The sequence below is a fragment of the Hakea prostrata genome, chromosome 1 (genome assembly GCF_041222555.1).
Source record: "Hakea prostrata isolate BN-2017 chromosome 1, UWA_Hpros_2, whole genome shotgun sequence".
Taxonomy (NCBI): domain Eukaryota; kingdom Viridiplantae; phylum Streptophyta; class Magnoliopsida; order Proteales; family Proteaceae; genus Hakea; species Hakea prostrata.
In genome coordinates, this window is record NC_142600.1 from 29,416,104 (window position 1) to 29,423,953 (window position 7,850).

The following is a 7,850-nucleotide window of genomic DNA, read 5'->3' on the forward strand; positions in this document are numbered from 1 at the left end:
TTCATCTCCCTTCCACTCCGTTCACCTCTATTCACCTCTTCCTTCAATTTTTTAACTCTCAATTGCAACGATCGGGAGAAAGAAAGAAAGAGAAGGAAAAAAAAGGAAAAAAAAAAACACTAGGGTTTACTTGCTCAAACTGCGACATCGATCTCAGAGGTGGATCGACGTTGCTGCCAGTTTTGCCACCGGAGAATTTGAGCAAGAGGAGGGTGGATTTTAGCCATGGGCTTCCGATCCAAGAGAGTTCATCCTCATGGGAAGAGGTTCAAGTCCATTGCGGAGAGGAGATGAGGACTATGGAAATCAGCAAGGTGAGTACATGGTTCAGGAATTTGAACATCACGTCTGTGATTGTTTTTGGGGTGGGGGTTGAAAACGATACTTCTACTCTTGATGATCCGGTTTTGGTAAACATGAAATTGGGGTTTTTTTTTTGAAAGTTGAGTTCGTCTTCCGTTTCATACAGAAAGGAACTGTAAAAATTATCAACCTGAAACAAGAAGAAGAAAATAAACATTTCCATTAATAAAACAAGAACCAAAACTAGTTCTTTGCGAATCTGTAGCACGCGCAACAAGTCATTTTGATGGTGGTCTATGAAGCAATCAAGAATTTCACAAAGAATTCCTAAATATCCCCTGAATGGCAAAGTTCAACATAGCAATCGACAAAGAATTCCCACATCCTTTGAACTTCACCCATCTAGCACCGTCCCCATAGTTATCCTATTTCTCCTTTGAAAACCCGTTTCTGCCTAATCAGATATTTAGGATTTACATCATCCACTGGGTCATTTTCTTGAAGGAATCACCAAAGTGTTATGTTTTTTTTTCCTCCAGATCGTTGTGATTGAAGGTTAAAAAAATTGAAGGAAGAGGTGAACGGAGGTGAACGGAGACGGAAAATGACAAAGGAAGAGAGTGATGCAAAACCGGAGAATCTTGCCCGGTAAATATGGTTGGGTATCAGCTGCCGGCAGAAATTCCGATTCGACTACCACAGGGCTGTGTTTGTAAATTAATAAATTCTAAAACCTTTAAAATGCAAAAGAAAAAATCATATTTGTATATAATATTTTTTTTATTTTTAATCTGAACCGTTAAATATCAAATTGATGATGTGATCGAATCTCGACCGTCGCTAGCTCGCCAGCAACAGCTGCTGCAAATAAAAATCCAAAATTAAAATCTGACAGAACATCCCTTTGAGCAAATATAGATTATACAGATTACAGTTGTTAGATTGATCTGTCACATAATTAGCACAAAAATGGAGGCATTTTACTTTGGGGCTTAGCGCCATTACACTGTTCATCAAATATTGATCTTCAACCACTGACATCTTAGAGCAAATCACTGATAAACCAGACCATATACAAAGTACAAAATATGATAAATAAGCACATCAATGCCTAGACTACAAAAGCATTTGAGGTTTAACAATCACTTCCATATATAGAACATAAGCTTTAATAGGATCCTCTAACACTCCAATGTTCTTGGATCCATCATCTAACAACAAATCACTAATAAACCTGACCATTTACAAAGTTCAAAACATCATAAATGAGAACATCATAATAGCTTCACTAGAAATACATTAAGGTTTAACAATCTCTTTCATACGTAGAACATAAGCTTTAACTGGGTGGTCCTCTATCAACCATAAGCTTTAACAGGGTGGTCTTGATCAAGACCCTGTTCTTGGATCCATCATCCCGTAACTACCATTTCTAATTCCTTCACTCTTTCTTTGAGTCAATTTATATCATCATTACTCCTCACATTCTTCTGTAGTTCATCATAAAAAGCTAATCAGGCATTCTGTGCAAGTAAAGTAACCATTCCACCTTTGGTCGAAAACATAGCTTTTGCTGCTTTTCCAATAATAGTAATGGAAGGACAAATTAAGCTACTTATCCGAAGTTTAATGCATGGTCTTCACCTTATTACCAACTTGACCTCCTACAGCAACCAAAGAGAAGAATTTACCCTGGAAGTTTAATGCAAACAACTTGATGTTGTGGATACTTCTGTTGCAGAAGCTGTCATGGAACAATATCCTTTGTACAGGAGTAGTAGACAGACATTTTTCTCAAGATTTGCAGTCTGGATCCCAGTTACTTGATGTTGTGGATACTTCTGTTGCAGAAGCTGTCGTGGAACAATATCCTTTGTACAGAGAAGTAGACAGACAGTTCCCTCAAGATTTGCAGTCTGGATCCCAGTTACTTGATGTTGTGGATACTTCTGTTGCAGAAGCTGTCGTGGAACATTATCCTTTGTACAGAGTAGTAGACAGACAGTTCCCTCAAGATTTGCAGTCTGGAACACCAACTGGGATCTTTGCACTACCTGTGAACGGAACACAACTCAAGAAATTTTGGTCATTTTGGTCACAAAATTCAAAAGGCATTTTGATCACAAAATTGATGATATGTCCTTGATTGATCCTTTTTCAGATACCATGGGGGAGGCAAATGCAAAGTCTCATTTTTTCCAGACTAAAAATGATTTGGACCAACACAAACGAAAATTACCCTAAAATTTATAATACTTCAGAATACTGGGTAAAATCTTCCTGCCTAAGGAGGTATGATAGATTCACACCCCAAGAGAGGAATATCTAGGTGGTTACCATAGCAAACTTTTACTTGCCACGTTACAGCTTTTTTGCTGTCTTCATGACCGACTCATGCTCTGTTAGAAACATCAACAGGACCCTCTGACTAATTTATATGCACATGGAAGGTTCTTGGTACAATTCATCAATCAACATTGTGTCATTATGTGTTTCAGCCACAAAAATTAAAGAAACGTCATATTTAAAATGTTAAATTAAGAAGAGATTTAGATTCATTAAAGGAATGGAAACCTATCCAATCAAACCATAAATCACCCACTAGGTTGAAAGCAAAACAGGAGCAAGAAATAACTCAGGTGAAAACAAAGAAAAATCCAAACACCGTGTAATATCCAACAATATATATGACGTAAACCAAAGAGGGAAGAAATGATTTTACTGTTATTTGCTGAAATAGCAGAATTTCTATGGTTCTGGAAGCTTGCAGCTAAGGGAAAATAAGGCTTTGAGGTTTGTGGCTAGGATTTTTAGGTGCTACGTCAAGCCAGGTTTAACAAGCAGTTGAAGAATAGGTGCTGCTAGTTGTTTCCTACAAATTAAAGGCTTCAATTCAATTCTGATTTTGATGTTTTTTCTGCAATTTAATTTTCCAGCTTTAGGGTTAGGGTTGCGCATGGAATGGAAGGGATTTCTAGGGTTTCAAAGGGTGGGGAAAGGGTACTGGGTACAACCGAAGACTTTTAAGGGTGATCTACGGTCTTGTTACTGTGGTTTAGGCTTTAGATGAGAGGGACAGAAAGATTTAAGGGTTTTACAGGTTTAGAAGCTTCCAGAAAAGTGCTGCAAAATGGGAAGAAGAAAGGCAGGGCTGTGGAGGGTCTTAAGGTGGGGAATTGGATTTACCACTTGTTGAAGATGCTGTATTGAATGAAGGACAAGAGGAGCTGCTGCTGCTGCTGCTGCTGCTGGATAATCGAAAATGACTGAAGAAGCACTAGATGGCTGCCACAGGGTTTCCTTCTCTTGGAAACCCTACACAGCCTACTTGAACCTCCTTGGCTAAACTCTCTGCAATTTTCATTAATAATTCAAATCTGATTTGTTAGAACGCATTGCCCTGAATTTATAGCTAGATAAAGGAAGTCCCACTAGGACCTGATACTAGGTAGTTCAATTCTAAAAAGGCTTAAAGACTTCTATTTAACTTGGACTCCTACTCAACTTAACTAACTACAAGTTGAAATCAAATAAGCAAAAGACTGCTAACAACTAGGATTCTTTGACAACGAAAATCCTACTCAGACTAAAAACCCTAAAACGAAATTGGTTGGGACACCTGAAAATTTACCAAAATACCTCTAGGTGGTGCACACTTTACTGGGTTCATGGGAAGAGAGCTGGTGCACTAATAATTCTTGCGCCTCCTATTAGGGGGCTGTGTTTGGGCCTTACATGAATATATCCCTAATCCGACGTGCAATAGCAAAAACACAGAATATATAGCACTAGACTAAATAATCAAATACCAAACAACATTCACCTATCTAACTGATGGCTCAAGTCATCCAAGGTTCAGTTACATCTATCGTTTCTCAATGAGAATGAATGGGTCATAGTACTATATGTTCTGCAGTAGATAATCATGTCAAGATTGAACCCATGCTAGCTCAAGATACACAACATAGCCGGCAACCAAGGAGAGGAAACAAGCCAAGAAGTCAAGCAGGGGAGTGACAACACCCTCCGGGCCAAGGAGTCTGCAACAACAGTAGACTCTCTAAACTATTTGGACTATTTTAATGATCTGGATATAAAGATGTCGTTATCTACATAGCAAGTGCAGCCCACCTGTCTCATCTATTGCAGTCAACCAACTAATCGTACCATGGACTCGTAGCTTTCTGTAGAGCACATTCTGGACCTTATCAAGGGAGATGTCTTTGGCATGGAACAAGAACCGTATAGAATATGTTTTCCGACATATGATTGCCTTAAGTCCACCATTTCTATTCACAAGAACCAACCATTTCAATTCCTTTGGTCCACCAATTCATTCAAAAGGGCCCATGTCCGCCCATTCTGGAAGCAACAGCTCCAGAATGATCTCTGCGGAAACAAACAGAATAGTGGAGGAAATGCCCATAAATATAGAACATTTTTCACCGCACAGCATATGCAAAGAAGCATATAACTGCTACTACATGCTTTACACAACTAAAAGTGGATATACGTTATGACTGCCAATATATAGTAATACATTCACCTCAGTTACCATATAAAAAACAAAACTTTTTAAACAGACAACTCAAATATGCCCTATAATAACTGCTGCCAAATAGAGGTAGTTATATATTACTGCTTCTGCATACTAAAACTGCAGTAATGTAATATCACCATATAATAAATAAATTGTTCACTCAAATTTCAATCATACCGATACCATATTAATTGGCACCAACCATGATCGATAATTAATGGTGCGGGTAGATATGACAAATAGCAGCGGAAAAATATTACCGCAATCAAATATATTAATGTCACATTTACTTTTCTTGTGATTAATGTCATACCACTATATAAGGAACAATCATTGGCAGTTTATAGTAATTGTTAGCAAATAGTAACAATCGGCAGAATACTTATGGCTCATAAAATTTAATACATGTTAACATTTTTTTTTTTAAACTTTTACTTAATCGAGTATTGAGCATATCCTTAACCTAGAATTTGAGATGTAAGAACTCTTGTATCTAACATTCGGCTGTATTTCCTTTTGAGTTATAAATGAATCATAGGTTTCTGCAGCTTCATGTAGAATGTTATCATAATGTTCTCACACACGTAAACAAGTGCACAAGCACATGCACACACACACACATAGATACACAACGCAAGAAAAAGATTAAATTCAAAGTGAACAAACATTAATTAGGTTAAAGATATAAACAAACCTATGTCCTGGTAAATCGTTGGTCCGATTTGTGCAGCATCCTTGATTTCATTGATTAACTGAGATGGAAACATGCAAGGCACAGTTATGAAATACATTGAGCAAGGATTTAGGATGGTTTATATAGAAACAGTAAATACCTTGTAATTATTAAGCCAGCGTTGTGGTTGCTCTATGTCAAACTCTGCAGAAGCGAGTAGTAACAAACTAATAGAACGAGCAGGCCCCATAGCCTTTTTGCTTTAAATTATCTGCAAGACAATGATTATATGGTCACTCATTGTGCATGTTAATTTGCCTTATATGAAAAAGGCCAAGATGTTCGATCTTCACATTTTCAAATAAAGGATAAAGGTAGAAATACATGCCAAAAAAATTTAATAAACACATGCCAATATAATTAACTCAAACCAGTTTCTGAGGATAAACCGTTGAGCTTAAGCTTACATTTCACTTTATCGTAAACTCCATCCCTTTTAAGGGATTTCTTACTCAAGAACAGGCAAGAACAAGAACCTATCTTTTTGCATGGCAGTCATTTTCTATGGATAATGGAATAGTCTCACTTGTAATCATTAGGGCAAAGGAGAAACACGAGAACGACAGATCGCAAAATGGTAAAAGGAAAAAACAAAAAATGATTCAATATCCTTATCTCAATCCTATTGCCTCCGAAACCAAGAAACAAAATCACAGAGAAAAATAAGCACAGATTGCTAACTACTGCAGCGCTCTAAATGGCCAGATAGATAATTCCAACACTTAAATTAAGCGGAAAACAATTAAAAGAGGTTAGCTACAGCGACCAAAGAATCACGAACTATGCAAAAAGATGGAAGGAGGGAGGGGGATCAGAAACCAAGCCAAAAAACACCAGCAGGAGAATTAAATCGAACACTCATACCTTGAAGGTGTTAAACCTTGAGGATGAAAACGCAAACGAGAAAAAGATCAGACTCGGAAAGAATGGAAGAGCCGCTCTAAAGCTTCTTCCACAAAGGCAAAGAAGGGAGTGCGGCAGACCTAGACGAAAAGACTGGAGACAGTAAATCAGCAAAAACATCGGCTAGTGTAAAGGGCAAAGCGATAACTTGAGGGGTAAATACCGTGACATGAAAGAACATATTATTTCGATTTCCGTGATTTCGCTCCTGGTGAACGAAACCAAGGTGCGAGATATCTCAAATCACCCCAGGTGAACCGAAACAAGGTGCGAAACGATATCTCGAAATCGGTCGATATCTCGCTTGTTTATTCGGCGATATTTAACAAATTTCGGCGATATGAGGGTGGTTCACTAGATTTTTTTTGAATTCTCCTCATTTTCTCTATCCTCACCCAAACCACCCAGAGCTTCTCTCTCCTAGTTCTAGGTGTTTTGGCTATATTTTTGTCCGATCTTTGACATAAAATCGTAGTTCTCACTTCATTCTTCACGGGTATAACAAACTCACGGAGTCGGAATTTTTTTTCGCTAAGTAATTTATTTATTTATTTTCAAAGCGTCAAAAATTGTATTTTTCTACATTTTAAATGCTTGTTTTTTGCATGATATATGTGTTGTATCGTGATTGAAAAAATATATGTAGATCTCATGGGCCTATCTACATACTCACGGAGTCGGAATATTTTTTGACCGCATAAATAATTATTTGATTTTTTGAAATTTATTAAAATATTAATATAAATTTAGGAACAAATAAGGGAAATGATTTTGAAAATTAGAGAAGATTATGGAATACCTATATAATTATTTTCAGTGCTTCTCGTGTGGTTTCATTATCGGTTTTGATATGGTAGCATTTTCTTTTGTCGAAAAAAAAATTAAATATTGTTTAAAATATTTTATTGGTATTGTTTAATTGTTTATGCAATCATTTTTGTTACAACAGTTATCATGTCTAGCAGTGGGAGAGGAGCAGGTTTACAGGGCCGAGGACAGGGACAAACTAAGACACATAGAGCGGGGCCTGCAGCGAGGGGGAGGGTTGATCTTGCATGGCAATATTGTGTTGCTATTGATGGCAACAAAAGTAAAACAAAAATGCAACTTCTGTGGTAAGGAGTTGAACTTAGGTGGCATAAACAGGTTTAAGGCTCACATCATTGGTAGTTCAAAGGATGTGACCACCTGCACTGAGGAGAATATGGATATTGTGAAGGCAGTTAGAGAGATGGAGAAAGAAAAGGGGAAGAGGAGGGCAAATGATGCATTGGATGAGGCAGTGCGGGCACCATCATCTTACATAGTTGATTCAGATTCTGATCGGGAGGTTGATCCTGTTGATATTAGAGAGCAGGAGGAGAGGGATGT

The 7,850-nt window shown here is 37.6% G+C and overlaps 1 long non-coding RNA gene across 2 annotated transcripts; it reads right to left on the reverse strand.

Annotated features, from left to right (window-relative positions):
- Positions 1-636: 636 nt before the first annotated feature.
- Positions 637-6,607, reverse strand: LOC149028672 (uncharacterized). 2 transcript variants are annotated; one of them, XR_016170409.1, is made up of 4 exons: positions 6,441-6,607; positions 5,677-5,787; positions 5,538-5,595; positions 637-2,357 (listed from the first exon to the last, which is right to left on the reverse strand). It is a non-coding gene; the product is annotated as an uncharacterized LOC149028672 (long non-coding RNA). The 2 variants fall into 2 exon arrangements; XR_016170410.1 differs by having other exon boundaries at positions 637-4,692.
- Positions 6,608-7,850: the final 1,243 nt, after the last annotated feature.